General features: G+C 44.0%; 1 protein-coding gene across 1 annotated transcript in view; it reads right to left on the bottom strand.

Annotated features, from left to right (window-relative positions):
* Positions 1 to 13,094, bottom strand: part of ADGRF5 (adhesion G protein-coupled receptor F5) — a 104,915-nt gene extending 91,821 nt beyond the window's left edge. Inside the window, exon 1 of the mRNA XM_053602807.1 lies at positions 12,892 to 13,094. The gene's annotated coding sequence lies outside the window, so the exon portion shown is untranslated. The remainder of the gene's footprint in view (positions 1 to 12,891) is intronic.
* Between the last annotated feature and the right edge of the window lie 7,336 nt (positions 13,095 to 20,430).

Raw genomic sequence — 20,430 nt, 5'->3', positions numbered from 1 at the left:
AGCTGCACCATTTCATTATTAGATCTTCCAACCACACACCAAACTTTGCCTTTTCCCCTCCTTCCTTTACCCCTCAGCTCTATTGACACACAGTTGGAAAATAATATTTATGGTGCACAACATAATTTTTGCTAGGTGCATGCGTTGTGAAGCAATTTCCACATTCAAGCTAATCATTCCTTTCTTCTCATTTTACTTTTCTGGACCACCTTAGTACCCTGTAAGGACTGTGTTCTCCAGGCCTCTCCCCGGAACTTCTTCCTTCCTCCATGTCTAGTGTCCAACTCCTCCAGCATCTGTCAAGCCCAGCTCTAGCTCATTCCCTGCAAGAAGTCTCCTGTGACTCACTCTAGTTTTGTCTACAGCTCCCTGCACCCCTTCTCTCTGTCAAAGCACTTACTAAACTGCATTATAATGGTCTCTTTCTGGCTTCCTCCAATGTCCTGCAGCACCCCCACCTCCGGCTGCGCCCCACTCCCGGGCAGGACCTTGGTCCTCTACTGTTGCGTGCCCAGCACGTAGCACAGTGTCCTGCCCAGAGCAAGCATGCATCCTGCCAATGTTCATTACAAATAAACCCACAAGGCAGCACAGCATTAGGGATGCCATGAGAGGTGAAGGGCATGGACTATGGCTCCAGGCTATTGGGGTGAAGTCCTACCCTACCACTTACTAGCTATATAAGGTTTGGCAAATTACTTAACCTCTCTGATGCTCAGTTTTCTATATGTAAAATGGAGATAGTGGTGCAATTTTCTCAAATTAAATGAGGGAACACATATCAAGTGCTCAGAGCAGAGCCTGGTGGGTACTGAGACCTCAGTGCTAAGCAACGAAACAGCCCAGATGATCCTAAGATGCTACTGTCATTAGAAGCCTCCATATGGGACACTTTTTAATCCATAGTTTCTGTTTCTCTCTTTGTCCCCCCCCCAAATCTCCTTATTTCTTCTCTAGCCTGCTAATATTTCTTTCTCGTCTCCCCTTCTCTTTCTTTGATATAATACCTTACAAGTCCACAGCTAAGATCCCCCATTCCTAACCACTAAAGTGTGTGCGTATACATGCACCTGTGCTCATGTCTGTGTGTAGATGTTGTGGTTTGGTGGTTTAATTATTCAGGTTAAAAATAGAACTGGGGTATATCAGTATATATTAGCCAATTTCTTAAGTAGAGGCCTTCTTTTTGAAGGACAATCCATTATAATAAATAAATCTACATGTTCCTAAAAATTGCCACCTAGAAAATGATTGACTAAATATTGGTATCAAATAAAAGGAGAAAAAAAACATGGATTTAGTAATTTATATCAGGCATGAAACTTAAACATATAGGTAGAACTGTCTGAGAAAGTAAGGAGAACTTACAATCTGGGGGGAAAATGGAGGATTTTTGCAAAAAACTACTATGTTTTATCAAGAGCAGCCCAGGCTGGCTCTCAGGTCACATGTCAGATTGTGTTGGCAGTTTGGTTACATATTTGTATTTTAAAAATCCTATCCTTTTTACCAATAAATTCGCTCATGTTCATGAATGACATATTCATTCACTGGAAAAATGTTTCTGAGCACCTAAAGAATATCATCTTAACACTGTAAAACGTAAATCATCCGTGAGTCTGGGAAACTGTAAAACCTGATTTATTTCTTACAGCAAGTTGGTGGCAATGATACTGTTGTGATCATCAATTTCTATCTCTTTTGACAACCAACTTCATCACAGGCTCTGTGCTAAGTATTTTTTGAAAACACTTTTAAGCATAATGCCATCTAATCTCCACAATACTCTACACACCAGTTACCTACTCCCACGTTAGAAAGGGAGGTTCAGAAGGTTAAACAACTAGCCAACACTCTTTTAAAAACTACATAGATCAAAAGCCAAACAAATCAAGGAACTTGGGAGACAATCTCAAACCCAATTTTACCGCTATACTATACTGTGCTTCCAGATAAACTGCTTAGACATAAAGGAATGGAATGTTAAACGGGCACCAGAGCTAAGGATGGTACAAAACTATACAAGATTCACTGCTAACCACGGAGCCCAGGCAAGGGTTACAAATTCAGCCAGGAGAATGTCCCTGCAAAGATGAGCCTAGACTGCAAAATCATTAACCTACAGAAAGTAATGTAGGGAGGGGCCCCTATGCCACCAGTGTAAACACTTTTCTAAAGAAAGCTGGTAGAAGTTTTCTAAATATTGTTTTTTATGCCTGACTAAATGTGCATCAAACTTTGGAAGTACTTTCCAAGGTTGAAAAATAAGGATTTAAGGATTCTGCAGCACTGTTCCCCTTCCTGCCCCAGCCCCCTTTCCACACACACAGGATTCAGTTTAATGGATCCAGGGGAAGCGTGGGAATCCACATTTTGGCCGGGACTCTAGTTGTCCGTCTACTGCTAGTCTCTAGATCACCCCTGGACAAACCAGGCTTTTTATCTTCAGTATTTTACATGTCATTTACACCTTTCTTATCCTTGTATATTATATGCCTGTTATTTTAAAAAAGATTTTTAAAGGGATGAGATTTTTCAAAATAAATAGCCTATGCCTTCAGATCTGCACAGCCCCAACAGAGGATGTGGCCTACCATCTGCCACCAAGAGCTGAGTGAGCCTCTGGCCTTGTCCTCTGGGACGCATCCCTGCCCTACATACTCCTGGGACACAGGAGAGTGGGGAGATTCTGTACGGGCTCAGTGTCCAGGCTCAGTCTCTGTGGTCAGCACGGTTCTCCTTCAGACAACTCTGTAAATCAATCTCTGTGGTTTTGAGAGGAGAGTGGATGAATTCTGCAGGTGTTGCTGTAGAAAATTTTACTCAAGACCAGTATCCACAGTGAAGTGGTGACCTTGACACAATATTCATTCTGCTTGTTACGCCATGGCAACCCTGCTTTGGGTACATGAACACACAGTGTCATGCATGGCACTTTCAGAAATTCCCCCCCAGTGGAGATTTGATACAGTGTGAAATCCAAGTTTCTTTCATTTCTGCTTTTAAAGAGAATTTGAAAATTTCAATAGAAGGTGTTGAGCTGTAGTTTCAATTTTAAGAAAAAGTGAAAATGTGTGAACAGCCTGTATACAAGTAGCTTAAAATCTAAAATGTTGTATTAAAATTAAAATTTATTAACACATCTATCCCAAATGGTACGAGACGTTATTTCAGCTCAAGGATGTGTCATTTTTAAAATGATACGTGAGCATTTCTAACTTTTTTTTTTTTGCAGTTTTTAGCCGGGGCCAGGTTTGAACCCACCACCTCCAGTATATGGCGCCAGTGCCCTACCCTTTGAGCCACACGTGCCGCCCAGCATTCTAAGTCATTATCGAACATTTATTGAAAGTTATGTGCCAGGTACCTTGCTAGGGGTTAGATAGAAAAAGATGGATAAAACAGCATCCTCATATTCTAGGAAAGAAGCATGTATGAACAAGTATTGAGAATGCAGATGTCAAAAGCACCACGAGGGAGCCCTGAAAAAGTGCTGGGAGGGGCCCAGAAGAGAGATCAGTTATGCACAGGAATGAGGAGAACGTGGAATGGAAGTGGTCTGGTGATGCTCAGAATGAGCTTTTGGGGATAATTTACTTGTCAGGGAAGGGAGAAAAGAGAATTCTAGGCAGAAGTGTGAACTACAGCAGGGGAATGTGTGGATAGAGAAGAGAAGGTGGCCCAGGGGATGACCCCTGGGAAGTTGAGGAAACTGCATCAAGAAGTCACAGGCCATAATTGGGTTATAGTTTTCATATGAAAGCTATAAATTGGTTTCATACTAGGGCTGGGTACATTGGATACTTTTTCTTCCATTCCTGAGATACTTTGCTAAGAAGAATATGTTCCAGCTCCATCCATGTAAACACGAAAGAGGTAAAGTGTCCATCTTTCTCGAAGGCTGCATAATATTCTATGGTATACATGGGGGGGGAGGGAGAGGAGGGGAGGAGGGAGGCTGGGTGGAGGGAGGTAAATCAGTGGGACCACACCTATGGTGCATCTTACAAGGATACATGCAAAATTTACTAGGTGTAGAATATAAATGTCTTAACAAAATAACTAAGAAAATGCGGTGAAGGCTATGTTAACCAGTTTGATGAAAATATTTCGAATTGTATATAAAACCCATGATGTATGGGGTACATTAATGTACACAGCTATGATTTAATAAAAAAAAAAAAAAGTCATAGGCGGAGAAATAGGAGGAAAGCCAGGAGCCCGTGCTGTCCCAGAAGGCAGGGATGAGGACAGAGGAGGTGGCATTCAACGGGGTCAAATCCTGCTGCTGATCAAGCAAGGTGGATTTGAGGATGCAGAGGTCAGCGATAATCTTGGGAAAAGTGTTCACTAAGGTGCACCAGTGAGAGGGGGTGCCCGTAGCTCAGCCACATACATCCAGGGTGGTGGGTTCAAACCTGGCCCGGGCCTGCTAAACAGTGACAACTACAACAACAACAAAAAAATAGCCGGGCTAGCATTGTGGCGAGCGCCTGTAGTCCTAGATAGTGGGGAGATTAAGGCAAGAGAATGGCTTAAGCCCAAGAGTTTGAGGTTACTGTGAGCTGTGAGATCACAGCACTCTACTGAGGGTGACATAGTGAGACTCTACCTAAGGAAAAAAAAAAAAAAAGTCCACCGGCAAGGAGGAGACAGAACAGGTGAATGTGGGCGATGATGCGAACTCCCATAGTTCCTTCGAGAATTTTGCAGAGAGGGAAAAAGATAGAAAAGGATCTGGAGGGGCTTATGGGTGGGAAAAGATGCTTCTGTTGTTTTAAAATGAGCAGAACCTAAGCACAACTAAATGATGTGGGAAAGATCCAAAAGTAGGGGGGAAGGAGAGGTGAGCTCTGGGAGCAGGGAGGGGCCCCTTTCCTTTGGAACAGGAGAGGAGAATGAAGAGACAGGTGTTAAACTGAAGCCGGCATGGAGTCAGTGGCGAGAAGGTCAAGGGGAACTGTACCCCCTGAGGAGGCAAAGCCTCCCGAGAGCGTGGAGTGTGGGCGGTGCACCTGTGTTGTGTGTGTGCAGGGGCTCGGCCATGCTGTGCTTGGAGATCTGAGGACAGAGAAGACAGAGTGAAAATATCTCTGGGGTTAACTGAAAAGTCTCAGACTGAGTGAGGGCTCGTGGCCCTCTTCTAAACTTCTATGGCCTTCGATTGTACAACCACCTGGCCTCTGCACTGTCACTTGCAATGCATGAGTGTGTGTCAGCATTTGCATTAAGGATGCATATTATGATAAAGAAAGTAGAAGTTTTATCTGGTCTGAGCAATGCTTAGGTGCAAGCATGACACTTAAAGCAAAGGTTTTGTTGTTGTTGTTTGTTTGTTTGTTTTTTTTTTTTTTTTTTTTTGTAGAGACAGAGTCTCACTGTACCGCCCTCGGGTAGAGTGCCGTGGCGTCACACGGCTCACAGCAACCTCTAACTCCTGGGCTTCCGCGATTCTCTTGCCTCAGCCTCCCGAGCAGCTGGGACTACAGGCGCCCGCCACAACGCCCGGCTATTTTTTGGTTGCAGTTTGACCGGGGCTGGGTTTGAACCCGCCACCCTCGGCATGTGGGGCCGGCGCCCTACTCGCTGAGCCACAGGCGCCGCCCTGTTTGTTTGTTTGTTTTGCAGTTTTTGGCCCAGTGTGTGGGGTCGGCGCCCTACTCCTTGAGCCACAGGTGCCACCCTTAATGAAAAGGTTTTAAAACAAGATTTTATATGTATTGTGTTTTACCTTTTTCCTCTCCATCAGCCCACACCACGTACGTGTGTGCCTGCAGGTCCACACACACAACCCATCTCCACAAATTGTTTTGCCTCTCAGACAGCTGGCCATGTGAGTTCTCTGTGATGTGGAGCAGGGGAAAGGGTTAAGCAAGGATCTCTAGTAATGCTTCGACTTGTTCTTTGAGGAGTAACAAAGAGAGGAAGCACAGGCTTTGTGGAAGGAAATTCCCAGGCCCCACTTTGGACATTCGCAACCTGCCCTGTGAACCCCTGAGGGGTGTCTGATAATAAACACTCACAAACAAAACAATCCATAAAGGCATTTTTACTTACATTCTCGCATTCTCACCAAAGGGCTGAAATACATTTTCCTGCATCTGAGGACCTGGAGGAGGCCTGGACATCCACCTGCCAGCACAGCCCAGCAGCCCCATCCTGTCTCGGGGCTGACATCTGTACGTGCAGGAGCCCCTTGCTCCTTGGGTCTTTGATTTTGTAGGGGATAGAGCCAGGGCTCTGGAATGCAGATTGCAGCCTTGAAACAGGGCAGGGTGGGTGTGGACTGCTGTGTTCAGACCTGAGTCCCACCTCTTCATCTTCTGTGGAGTCTCCCAGATGCAACATTGAATATAGCAACTTCAAGCAATAATGCAGCTACCTTTCCCAGGGGTGGGGAGAGTTTGACAAAGGCATGAAAGGCTCTGACAGTAAAGTGTGTGCATAAAGTAATGAATTCGGCTTCTTTTTCTGCAGTAGCAATAAAATCAAACAAAACAATTCTGGAGACTTGAAAGTAAACATTTGTACATTAGTTTCTTGTAAGGAGCTCAAAGCATATTAGAACCAAGATGAAAAACCTAAAGCAAAAGTCTAATTTGGGTCAGATTATTGGCAACACTGTACCTTATTTATCCCGAAACTAGTAAAATGTGCAATCTGTTGCATCTATTTTGTAAATGAATAAAGCAAGGATCAGAAACTGGCCTAGGATAATAGCAAAGGTCTGAGTGACTTGGTATCTGATACTTGCTTTCCTGTGTGTGTGGATGGATATGTGTGTTTGGAACTATGGGTAAGTATATATTTTTTTTTTTTTGTAGAGACAGAGTCTCACTGTACCGCCCTTGGGTAGAGTGCCGTGGCGTCACACGGCTCACAGCAACCTCTAACTCTTGGGCTTACGCGATTCTCTTGCCTCAGCCTCCCGAGCAGCTGGGACTACAGGCGCCCGCCACAACGCCCGGCTATTTTTTTGTTGCAGTTTGGCCGGGGCTGGGTTTGAACCCGCCACCCTCAGCATATGGGGCCGGCGCCCCACTCACTGAGCCACAGGCGCTGCTCAAAACTCCTTTATTAATTGTGATTCTAATGGCTTCTTTGTTCATGGCTAGACCAGAATCAGCTTCCTAGCACAGGTGAGGGTTGGATCCCCAACTGCAAATAAAAGGCGGAGCCTTGACTTTGGCTGTGCCATCACTGGTCTCTGGGATATTTTTAGATGAAATAATCTTTCATGACTGCTCACTCGCGTTTTCCTAGAGCTGACAGAGCCCTCCTTCTTGACGGGGCACGCAGGACCACATCACCCGAAGGGATGACAGGTTCCAGATTCTACTCTAGGTGGGGTTAGCCTGAGCCTCCACTCAGGCCTCCTGCTGCCCTTTGTGCTGTAACAATGGGCGGAAACACAGCCTTGTTAGAGGAAATTCCCAGGGCCACGCTTCGGACATTAGACAGTTGCTTTGCTATGCTGGGTAGGCTGATGTGCATCTAAAAATAAACGTACTAGTCTGCAAGGATTTCTATGATTTTCGTCCTGCACAGTTGACTACATATCGAAGGGATTTCTTTTTAATTGTTGTTTTTAAGAAAGCAGGCTTAGGCAAACCTCAAGAATAAGGCATATCATGGCTTTGTTCTGATTTGACAAAATGCAGCATTTACTGATACCCATTTCTATTGAAAGAGCTGTTGCTTTCTTTCCCCAGGATCTCAAAGCAAAATGGAAGAAAGCAAAAGAATTCTGAGATCCTGTCTGAGCATCTCCAGAAACACGTGAGGCTGCAAAACTGCAAGACCAACCACTTCTTTCAGCTCTGTGAAGGATAAAGTATTAACAAAAATCCCTGGACAGCCTGGAGCATTTGATGAGGAATTCAGTGCCTACCTAGGCTCAATTCTGGGTTCTCAGGAAGTCTTCAGGTCTGACAGAGAGGCTGCTATTGTGTGGCTTATTTAACAGCAAAGGAAAAGTGGGTAGAAGGCAGGGGCCTGTGAAGTTTCCACAGAGCAGGTGGATGGCTCCAGCCAGTTCTTTCCTTTCCCCAAAAGTCAAACTCAAAGTCCTTGCCATTTAGAAGATGGTAGAACCACTTATTTTTAAAGTAGACTTCTGAATGGCTAAGAACTCCCATCCAGATAGTCATGTTTCTATTCCACAGATAGAGGAGAAATCCTAGGCGAAGCTCTGAGCCTTGCTGTTCTGGGCCTGACTCTGCTTGGGTTGCGTATGTATTAAAATGTGGCAATTTTCCATCAAATAGGAATGTGCTTGCAGCACAAGATGTAACCCACAGTCTAGTTAAAGAGTAATCCAAGAAGAGTGGTTTGGAGTGAACTTTTCCATCCTCATTGTTCTGTCTTTTATGCTTTTCCTGGAAGTCTGACCTACCCTATTGTTGCAAAGACCCTATTTTAAACTTACTATAGCAGGTAGGTAGTAGGCTAGCTGGTAAGAAGTCAGCTGTCATCACCCCAGCTTGAAGGTATTTTTGAAGAGCTTCATTTGGTGGCTTAGGATTGGGCACTGATATCATGAGACTCTTGATAGCCTTGAACGGGAAAGGACCTTTGAGGTCATCACCCGGACTCCACCCAACGTGGCCATCCCTTTGGGAACACCCCGGCCACTGATCAGTCTTCCAGGGTGCTGGAACGTTGCCCGGGACAGGGCGTTCACCACTCCACAAGGCAGTTCACTCATTTTTAGACCATTCAGATGGTGGGCAACTCCTTCCGCACATTGAGCTGAAATCTGTTACCCTATAATTTCCACTCATTGATCCCCGGCTGGCCATCTCTTTTCTCACACCAAGAATCCTTTAAATATTTGAAGGCAGCCTTCATGTTCTGCGCTACTCATTTCTTACTTCCAATGTCCTCTGTGTGGTCCTTCAAATAGCACATGAATGATGATTTTCTCATTTTCACCATCTGAACCAGCCTCGTCTTTTAAGATCTGGTATATTTTTTTTTTTTTGAAGAAATATAGTAAAAATTTTAGCTAATTGATCTTCTCTGCAAACTTGTATGCTAAATATTAGCACATATTTTTAGAAACAAAACTAAGACTTAGTTTTGTTAATACAATTACTTGTTCAAGGAAGATATAATTACTTGTTCAAGATGGGGGATTCAAAACCAGCTCTGCCTCTTTCTAGCCCCCCACATGCCTCTAATGAAGAAAGAAGTGTTGAGCCAGATACAGGCAAGGCTGATCTCAGATACAGCCTGAGACCTGTGGTGGCCACTAGAAATCTCCCATGAGAGTTTGCTGCAACTTATTCTAATTAATAGAGATTAGTGTAACTTTGGTTAAAAAGTGACCTACAAGAAAGCGTTTGGCTGCTGAAAGGCAGCTGTGGACAAGGTAGGCATGCAGAGAGATCTGGGAACAACAAGAAGGAATTCAGGAGGTCCTGAGGCTTCTCATCTGGCAGCTGTGGATGATGGGAGCGCAAGAAACAAAGGCTTAAAGAGAGAGCAAGCGGTCACTTGAGAGTGCCTAGGCAGGTCGCATCGGCCGAAGCCCAAGACCTGGGTCTTGAGAGCAAGCAGGAAGTACAGTGAACCTCTGTACATTGACCCCCATGGGACTATAAAAAATGGAGGTGGTCAGCATAAGGAACGCGGCCTACTGTACTGATACATACACATGGCACGTGTCCAGTCTACAAAGTGTAGGGCAATTTAAGGGGGTGGTCAGCGTAGGGGGTGGTCAGCTATGAAGGTTCTACTGAATTTTCTTTCTCTCAGTTGTCCATGCGCTCCTGGGCAGTACACAGCCTGGGGCAAATGAAACTGTACCTTGCCCCAACATTTGATTCTAGGCGAAATCTGGCCTAGATGAACATCTTTAGGTGGAAAATGAAGAATCCCACATGTAAGCAGAAAGAAAGTACTTGCAACTCTGCTGCGGTAAGGGTCAGTGTGAGACACTAGCTGCAGATCTACCAGCTTCTAGATTTTCCAGGCACCTCCTGGTAGAGTCGCTTCCTTCTCTCCTGGCTGCTCTCCCAGCGCAGAGACGCTCAAGGATGGCACTGCCTCCATCCTCTGCTGACCTACTTCAGACCAACTCTACACCCGACACAGATGCCTGGTGGATTCCTCTGAGCTGCAGGGCACGGATCCCCAGACAGCCACTGACATTCTGTGTTCCCGGGAAGGTCTCAAAGGGCCATATTAATGTCAAGGGCTGAGCAAACGGGCATAGTAATGAAATGACTTGTAAAATATCTCTTTGCTGATCTGACTAAAAAAAAAAACTATAGAGCACTGCCCCTCCAATTATCACGTGGCACAAGAGAATGTGAGCGCAGAGGCTCCCTGGGTCTGGTCTTCTCTGGCTCCCTAGAAAGTGAGGGGCTTCTCTTCCCCATTACACTCTGTCTTACTCAACACTTGAGAAATCAGAGAATCATATGGATCCACCCACAGTCACACAGCAAGAGAGTTGTAGGCACAGGACTAAATCTGAGACCCCAAAACTCAGTTCAACTTTCCTTCCACAGACCCACACTGCCTTCCGGCTCTCCAGGACTTTACTTGGATGAGCAAATATTTCTTAGGGATCTGGCTCGTTTGTAGGGAGAAGGATAGAGTAAGGGTTCCCGTGAGAGCTGTGTGGAGGCAGGACTCCCATCGCCTGTTTGCGTCACACCCCAAGCCCAGGGCACACTGCCTGCGGGTAAATGGTGCTCAGTAAATCCTTGACTCACAGTGGCAGCGAATGAGGGACACTGATGGGGAAATGCCTCAGGGGAGAGGCTACCCACAGAGACACAAAGAAATAGATTCTACCAGGTGCGGCACATAGTACGTACTCAGAATATTTGCTAAAAGAAGGAACCCAGCCAAGTCTTGGAAAGGGGAGTGTGGGAAAATGTTACAGGGATTGGTAGTGTCCTTGGAGAACTTCAAACTGTAGTTCTCAGTCTAATAAGTAAGTTGAGTTCTTCACATAATGGATGCATTCATTTGTTTGTTTATTCATTCAACAAACAATTACTGAGGACAAGCTGTGTGCCAGGCATTGTGCTGAGTGCTATGGGTTCAGAAATAAAAGACAACTCCTCGGAATGAACATATACATGGCAACCATCACTTCGTGTGCTAAAGGCTATGACAAAAACATTTCACCAAGAGCCATACAAATTGCAGAGCAGTGGGCCACCGAGTAGGAGGAGGAGACTGGAAGAGGGAAGGGAAGACAGCGAATCAGATGAGTGGAGGAGCCCGGAGCAGGGACAGCAGCACGCGTAGAAACAGGCAGGCATCCCCCCCACACACACAGGAGGTGGAAGGTGCTCAGTACAGCCAGGAGGTCAGGTGGTGAGAAAGTGAGGTTGGCGGGGTGACAAGGAGCAGATCTTGAAGGTCTTGTCCACAGTGCTTCTCAAACTTTAATGTGTATGTGAATCGCCCAGTGACCTGGTTAAAATACAGATTCAATAATTCTGGGGAGGGAGTGGAGAATCTGTTCCCAAATGATCACTCATAAGTGATGCCTGATCCACCTAAGTGGACCCCAGAGTACACAGTAGGTAGAGGTAGGCTGTAAGCAGCAGAGTGCGAGAGAAGTATTTCACTGAGAGAGACAGCATCAGAACTGCATTTCCCTAAGAACCCCCCAGCAGGATATGAAGGATAGAGGGAGGGGAACCTGTACTCCCCAAAAATGTTAATGTTTTTTAAAAATGAAGTTTCTGATGAGATGTGTACTCCAAAGAAAATAAGAATCAGCATTCTGACCTGTGACTATCCTGGTTAGCAGTCTTTACCCAAAGATGTATAGATTCAAAAATCCAAATGTCATATTCTCTCTCACTACTTCTCCACTCAGTCTTGTAAATCAGAAAATCTAACCCTAACCCAAGATGCCCAGGTTGGCTGGAAATGCCATATGGACACACACACATCTTCTTCAGAACGACTTGATAAAATACATAAGTCATAGGAAGTTATGAGGATCTGAACTAATCAGCTAGGGAAGAATAGTAGATGTTCAATAAATAAGCATAAAGAGGTGGATAGTCTATGAATTCAGTATACATTATTTCTCTTAGAGGAAAGGCTGGCTTTGAGGACATAGTGAAACAATAAATACATCAAAGGCTAAACACATTAATTCAGAGGAATATGTAGTGCTACTTGAATAGACCTTGATCCCTCCCTGGGTCTCAGTTGACCCATCACCTTGAACCCCAACAGTGACCAACAAGAACAACCAGTTAAGTGAGCACCATCCCTGCTTATAACAGGAAATCAAAGCAGCCTTCTCAGCTATCACTTGATATTTGTTGTCAACCACTTGTACTGAATTTTAGGAAGCCTCAGGAAGGACAACTGTTTCATGGAAAATCCTAGAAAACAACATGGAAATACACCAGATTATAATGCACAAGTACTCTAAGTTAGAAATACCTGTTCCTATTTCCACTGGAAAATCCTCCGTCAACTCTGGTATATCTTAAATTGCAAAACTCAGAAGGAAATAAAAAAAAGCTCATGATAGAGGTCTATATTATTGAAAAGAAAAAGCATTTGGTAAACTCCCTTATACTACAAAATCCAAAAAAATTTTACTTCTTTTTAAAAAATGCAACTTCTAATGTGATTTGCACTCCAAATTAAATTAAATAAGGATTGACATCATGGTCTATGACCATCCTCGTTAGCAGTCTTTATGGGAAGATATACAGATTTAAAAAATCCAAATGTCGTGTTCTCTCTCACCCCTTCTCCCCTCAGTCTTGTAAATCAGTAAATCTAACCCTAATTCGCAACACGCAGGTTGACAGGAAATGCCATATGGACATACATACATACTTCAGAAGAGCTTGATTCATAACTGACAAGACAAAGCAAAACAATGCCAGCACCTACCTTCCTTTTCTGTGCTCCTGAAGTTTAACCCTTTCCTGAAGATCTTCCCCAGACCTCTCGGGTGAGATGAAACTTAAGGGCCTCCCATTCAATCACACAACTAGAAGAGGGTGGGGTTTTTCACAAGCCCAGACTTCAGATGCTCCTGACTCTCCCAGGCTTCCGTGGGGAGCAGAGGTGAACCGCCTTCTGTCCTCTGCTGCAGGAAAAGTCCCGGAGGCCCCGTGTGACTGGAGGTGGGGGAGGGAAGTAATATGGGGCCTGTAATAAATAAGAAATCCTCTCCACATGATTTCCTGTATTTGGTGCCTGATGCCTCCCTCCAGGCTCCCTAGAGGAAATAAGAAATTTAAACTTGTCCTCTGGCCCCTGGAAAGATGAGAATAAACACGCTGAGAACCGTGAACATGAGAAGGAGCCGGACCACAAGCAGGGCCAGTGGGCCAACGAGCTTTACCTCTTACCAAGTGCTTTCTTCCTGAAGTTTCCCCAAGTGTTTAATTCTGCAGAAAGTCAAGAATGCTCTCCACCTCTTCCCCTGAGCTGAAGCGCACTCTGGCTGCCATCCAGGTGCCAGGTAGCACAGCAGCTGAGGAGAGGCAGGTCAGAGCCAGCCCTCAGAGAGTCCATTCCCAGCCTCAGGGAAGACCAGCTCTTGGCTCTGTTTTTGGAAAGCTTGATGACTTTCTATTCTTAAACAGGGAATGATTCCTAAAAGTCCACAGGCCATTTTGCTCTAGGGTTTGAAGAATTATTCAAAGGCTCCCATCCATGGATTGCTGGAGGTGGGACTCTCTACATATTTTGTGGGGTTCAGTGTAAAATGAATTTCAAATTGTTAACAAAAGAACATTATACCAAAGGTGAGGACCCTTCTGAGCACGGGGGCTCTACACAACTACACAGGTTGTATACCCATGAGCCGGTCCGGTGCATGGATTTTAACCAGCTGAGTTGACAGCAGGCCTGGACTGCCTCTGATTTGTTCAGCGAGTGACAGACTTGGAACAGCAGGACATTCAGAAGCTGACACAGGGGATGACATGCTGGGCTGTGAGTGTGAGCTGCACCGGGTGCAGACACGTCACTGCGTTAAAGGCACACTGGTGGCCTCCTCGGCCATCTCCTGGCTCACCTTCGGTCCATTCTCCTCCCAGAAACCAGGACAATCTCTCTCTAATCCAAGGTTTGTGATATGATTCCCGGGCCTGAAATATTTCAGTAGCTTGAGGATAAAGGCCAAACCCGGGAATAGACACTGATCAAGCTCTCTAACTTTACTTCAAAACCCACCTCCACCCGCTGTCTTTGCTCCCTTCTCATCCCTCTCGCCCCACCTCTCTCCACTCATGGGAATCGCTGTATTAAGAACGTCTTCCCCCCAAACCCTAGAATGCATCTCCCAATTCCTGCGCTCCTTTGGTGTTCTGTGCAAGCTACCCTGATCTCTCCCCTATTGCTCAAAGTGAGGAAGTCTGCCCTCCTTCCTCTGGTGCTATTCCCCTGTGAGGTCGTGGGTGTGTTTTTTCAGGGGGATCCCCAGGAGCTGGAACCCTGCAGTGTCTGCTTTGTATAAGTTTAGTTTAGGAGAAGGAGCATCATTAATTACAGTTATTACATACTGGGGAAGGAAAATACTTGACTCAGAGGAAAACACAAGACTGTTGTTATGGTTTTATGGCAAAATGGAGCAACGTTGTGGGCAACATTGCAGTGCTGTTGTTGAATGGGTATTAAAATGCTGCAGTTTGGCTGTAGCGAACTGTTCTCACAGAGACTGTATCACAAGTAGGCAACGATCACTGCGACTGCCTCCCCTCCCCCCAGGCACAAGTTCCTTCCCCTCTTTGTCATCCTTCCATTCTTGTCATACTTAGCCATCACACTTGCCCTTCCGCCGTCCCCGGGAGACTGGCACCTGGCTCACACACTGAAATCATTCTCTGCCATTTCTGTGTTCTCACTGTCAAGACCCTGGCTTCTCACTTCCTTGAGCTTTCTCAATGCCAATGATTTTTATCTCACCTTGGCAAAATCACCGTGTGTGGTGACATTGTCCCACAATATCACCATGTGAGACTACTGTAATTTCAAAATAGATGATTAAGTTTGACTGGGGGGGGCATATAGCCTCTTACCTCCCCTTCCTCACTCCTTTTGGACCTCTAGTCTTGAAGATCCCCACCCTTCCACACCCCCTCTGAACTTTCCAACCTTCCAAGCTGCTCTTGCCTATCCACCAAAGCCAGGCGCCAGCTGTTTAAATACTCACTTTGCCTTCCTGTTGTGTCTCTTTTCTTTAACATTTCACTGTGCCATCAGCAAACTCTGGCCCCAGGGGACCGGCCAATCATCTCCCCTGCTCTCTCTGTGACCAGTGGGGGAGGTTGCAAAAGGTGACTGCAGAGCAAGCCACAGCTGTGTTCTCACAGCTGCCTGACAAAGATTTCCAGTAGCCCAGCTTTTGAGATTTGACCCCCTGTTATTCTTTAATCCCTTTGCCTGAAAATATGTTTATATCTCTTACACCAAAACCTTCACCAACAAACCTTACCTTAACTCTGCCTGTCTTGGATTACCCTCCTATCTTCCCCTTTAAATTGCTTCCAAATTACTCCAAAAAATTCTTAAAAACTGACTGATAACCAATCATTATCGTCCTCCTGTTTCCCAAGCTCTAGTAACTCATTTCTCTCCCTAAGTCACTCTCTTTAAACAACTTTGGGCTAATAGGGGCTTTTCTCAAGTTTCATCTTTCTCACCTTGAAACTTTTACCAGGTCAATCAACTCTTGAAGCTCTTCTCCCATCTTCTTTACATCTCCATCACCTGGAGTCTCTATCCACTTTCTTCCTCCTGATCTGTCTTTCCTTGTTCATTCCTCCTTTAATGAGAGCGTTTTCCTAAGTACTTGACACCCCTTGCTCTGGGTTTCTAGTACCGTCATTCTTCCAGTTCCCAAGTTCCATTCTGCAATGGGATCCTTTATCTCCTCCTTTATTTTCCCAGCCCCAGGTCAGTTTCCAGGACCTACGGATCCCCACTCTGACAGATCTTTCCCCATCTCTGTATTGACGTAGTCACCACCATCACTCCACGCCTGCACGTATCTCTTCCTGCCTTAACTTCCAGGAAGTTATCCTCCATCTTTTCTTCCCCTGGACTTCATCTTCCCAGCCATCTAACCGGGTTAATTTCTTGGTTAACTGCCAAGGTAATTTCCTTAAAGCACTGCTATGATTTTGATACTCTGCTTGAAAATCCTTCGAGGACACCTGTGCTGCATCCACCCCCTGTCTCCTCCCAGCAGGCTTAACTCCTTAGTTTGTCATCCATAGTTGTCCCAGTCTACGCTTAGACTACATTTCCAAAGCAACTTCCTGGGCTCTTTTGTACTCAACCTTGGCTCAGACCGAAATAAATCTCTGTCTCTCCCTTGAGAAAGCCTTGTCCTTTCCTCATCTGTAAGGAGCTGGGATTTCAACTGGAGTCACCCGTCAGAGTTTCACCAGGTCCACAAATCCCTGCATGAAGTCCAGCTCCTCTGCAAACCCCTCTCTGATAAATGATGCCTCTCTGACAAATGATAAATAACACTCTGTTATTTTCAGAGTTTTATTCAAATAAATGATTGATCTCTCCCATCACTGAAATCCTAGAGCACATATTGTCTATATCGCTTTAGAAGCCCTTCCCTGTCTGTGTATTATCTATAATGACTTTGTAACCCAGCTATTCAAATGATAATAAAAATAATAATACCAAAAACTCATTGAGTACTTACTGTATGCCAAGCCCTGAACATAGATTTCATTTATTTAATTCTCCCAATGAACAACTCTAGGGATTCTTGACACTTTTCATTTAATATAGAAAATAGAATGGCTGGAGCTCTCATTCCACAAAGTATGGAGAATCCACCAAAGCCCAGCCCTTCCACTCTCCATTCCTCTGGGATTCTCAAAGCAGGGGAGGTGGGGAGAGTTGCATTCTTCTGAGCTATCGTCACTGGAGGCTGCACTGGAAGCAGGACCCAGTGACTGACCGTCTAGCCTTGCTCTTGGTTCAATGTTGAACCCCACGTCTTCTATATCTCCAGAGTCCCATTAGCATAAAGCTGTTGAGTAGAACAGTCTTTTACTGGAGCTCTGAGAAAAGGGAAATGGGTAGTTACTTCACAGCCCAGAAAACTGCTTAAATTGATTACTGGACCTCATTGTCCTAAAGTCTCTCTGCTGCCGCTCCATGGGGAATTGTTCTGGCTACTGTTATTCTCCAGCCTCCCTCTGTGTACATCGTTCCGTGTGAGCGCCTCTTCCTTTCCAGAGCCTCACATGACATCTCCCTTCCTCCTCTCTGCTGGATCCTTCCCCTCACTGCTGTGTGTAAGTTACTGATTCCTCTCATTTCATGATATAGAGCAATTCAGCACCCTTCTTATTTTGCTCCTGACTCATCCAAATGCCCAGGGGGTTACAGTTTTTACCTCCAAATGACTAAATTGGGGTATTTTCTAAAACAAATATCTCTCTTAATGCTATTCCTTTAGAAGGCTGCAATACAAATTTATTTTATTTTATTTCATTGTTTCAGAGACTTGTTGTTCTGTTGCCCAGGCTGGAGTACAGTGGCTCACTCATAGCTCACTTCAGCCTGGAAGTCCTGGGCTCAAGCGATCCTCCTGCGTCAGCCTCCAGAATAGCTAGTACTGTAGGTGTGCAACTCATGCCCAGATGACTTTTTAATTTTTGGTTTTTGTAGAGATGGGGTTTCTCTGTGTTGCTCAGACTGGTCTCGAACACATGAGCTCGAGGGATCCTCTCACCTCAGCCATCCAAACTGCTGGGATATTAGGCCTAAGCCATCTCACCCCAAGAGATTCACATAGTAACACTTTCCTTTTCTTCCTGAGATTTTGTGTGTTTTATCTTCCTGGTATCCGTATGAGTCTTATCTTTCATACTGTATTTTGAACATCTTGACTACCATTCATTAGCTTTGTATCTCTCTTTGTGCCACACCCTTGCTGAATAAATAAATCAATAAGAAAGATGTGGAGGCGTGGGTGCATTGCATTGACAGTGGGTAAAGAGAAGGGAGCACTGATTTCTAACAAAGATTGGGAAAATTTGGAAGGCCTCTTTTTTGCAGTTGTAAACCACCCAAGGCAGGAAGATAGAAAGTGCCCAGGAATGAAATTGGCAAGGTCTTGCAGGTTCTGTACTACGTGTTATTTTCAGAACGCACTCTTTTCTTGGGTCTAGATTACTAACTGTATTCTGTAAATACATTTTAAGACACACTGTGGGGTGTTCTCCTTCAGCCCCCTTTTTGTCTGAAATGAGAAATGTAGGCAAAATAAATCGCCTTCTCAGTCTCTCTGGGCTGAACCTCCCGCCAGGGCGTGGGCAGCACTTGGGTTGAAACCACTTCCTCTGGTTTATCATTGTTCAAATGATCCTCAAGCTAATATTTCAGCCTAGTCCCAGAGGACGATATTCATATTCTCCGCCTCAATACTCTGTCATTTCTCCTCACAGAAATAGTAATTTTCTCAGCTATTAATTCTTCCAATCAACTGGAATTCACATTAGAAAAAAGTGCTTTTTATTCCTCCCTGAGAATCAGAAAGGCTCTTCTTTATTTAAGATGACTTTCCTAATCATTCCCAGCCACCATAGAAAGACAATCTGCTGCTGACACCACCAAGGACAATTCTACTTCAAACTCTGAGCCGGGTTTTGTGCCAGCACTGGAGTCAAATTTAAGACACGTTCTGTACCCAAGCAGCTCACAGGCTAAGCAATTACACAATTTCATAACTGTTTAAATTTAGAAACACTTTAACCCCAGAGCGGTAGCCACTTTGGGATTTTAAAAACAACTTTAAGGTCATTTGGAAAGAATTCCTACCTGCTGTTATCTCAACTATCCTCCCCATATTCCCATATCTGATGGAAATTAGTATATAGTGGTTTAGAAGTCACAAAAAAGTTCTAATCCAAACAAAGCCATTTATTTGGGAATTCAGGACACATTTTTAACAAAAACAAAGTTTCTAAAATAGCAACAACATTAACCATAATTGGTATCATTTATTATGTATCACGTGCCAGATACTATTCTAGGTTGAATGATATTACTTTACTCAATTCTGATAACTCTGAATGGTGGGCCTGAGGATTTCCATCTTTCATAGGAAACTAAAACTCAGAGAGATAATGTTACTTGCTCATGGTCACTTAGCTGTGCTTTAAGGATGTACAGAGTGATTTTTGTGAATCTTGCCTTAAGCATTGAATAAATAAATGAAGGAAAAATATTCCTAAATATATGAATGAGTTCCTGAAGCAATTCACACTACCTATTTAATTGTCTATATGCAAAGAAAAATAAGCATCGAAAAATAATTACGATCTTAGTAAAAAGAAACAACTATGCAAAAATCAATAATTTTGGAAAAAAAAGATTTTTCCATATTAGTTTTATTTTTGAGAGGCACCACTCTACACGGAGAAGGGAAATGAACATTTTGAGGAGATAATTTTAGTCACTTTCAACTTGGCCCTAATTTCACTCAAAAAGGTTGGGCTTTAGTTTTCCTTGGTACTAGCATATGTCCCCACTACTTTTACTTTTATCACTATGACAAGTTTCCTTTTGGCTATCGTATGGGACAAAATGAACTATCTCTCATCAAATGTGGAAGAAATTCAATGGCAGTGAATCTTCACATTTTATGTCTTATGATCCATCGGTCATCACTAGAGATGAAATCCTGATAGGGACCAAAGTCCCAGTGCCCCATCCCCGGCCTTCAACATCTGTCAAGGAAAATAGCTCAAGGTTGCAGCATTGTTCAAGTCTCCCTTCCACAAACACCACACCTTGATCTACAATGACCAAAAACTAATCCTTACAAATGTTTTTCCAGAATTATTTGTACACGGATCCTCTTTATATTTATTAACACACACTTGTTTCCTTGTTCTAAACAACTTACGTTTTATTGAAATGTTATTTTGTGCACGGGTCACATGCAGTTTCTTTTGATGTAGAAAAATATTTTTCCTATAAAAAATAAAAAAAAATGTAACTCTTTTATAAGAGAAATGGCAAAACGTTAGATTTTTCTTTTTGTAACATTTCGTCTAACAGTTCATACCAAATAAACAGCAGTCCATTCCAAATTAAAAAAAAAAAAAAAAAAACACAGGCAGCTCATGTTCAAAGCTAAATTGATTTTTTTTTGTTGAAGACCATGGTCTGTTGTTTAGTTGGAGCCCTTCTGTTATTTTACTTAACTCACCTGTATATTTGTCATCTTGTCTCAATTAAATAAAATGGCCTTCATGGCATGTAGTCAGCATAACCTCCATCTAACCTGCATTGCCAAATCAGACACTAATTTCTTTGAGTTTTCATCTTTTGGAAGATGCAGCTAACATCATATATAATCTCTGAATTGTTCCATAGCATGCCATTGTTATGCAGAAGTTGAGAATTTGTCTCCCGGAAACAAATTCAAACTACGTTGGG

Source organism: Nycticebus coucang, chromosome 9 (assembly GCF_027406575.1).
Source record: "Nycticebus coucang isolate mNycCou1 chromosome 9, mNycCou1.pri, whole genome shotgun sequence".
NCBI lineage: Eukaryota > Metazoa > Chordata > Mammalia > Primates > Lorisidae > Nycticebus > Nycticebus coucang.
The sequence above is the reverse complement of the archived record's forward strand: the minus strand, read 5'-3'. Positions and strand labels throughout refer to the sequence as shown.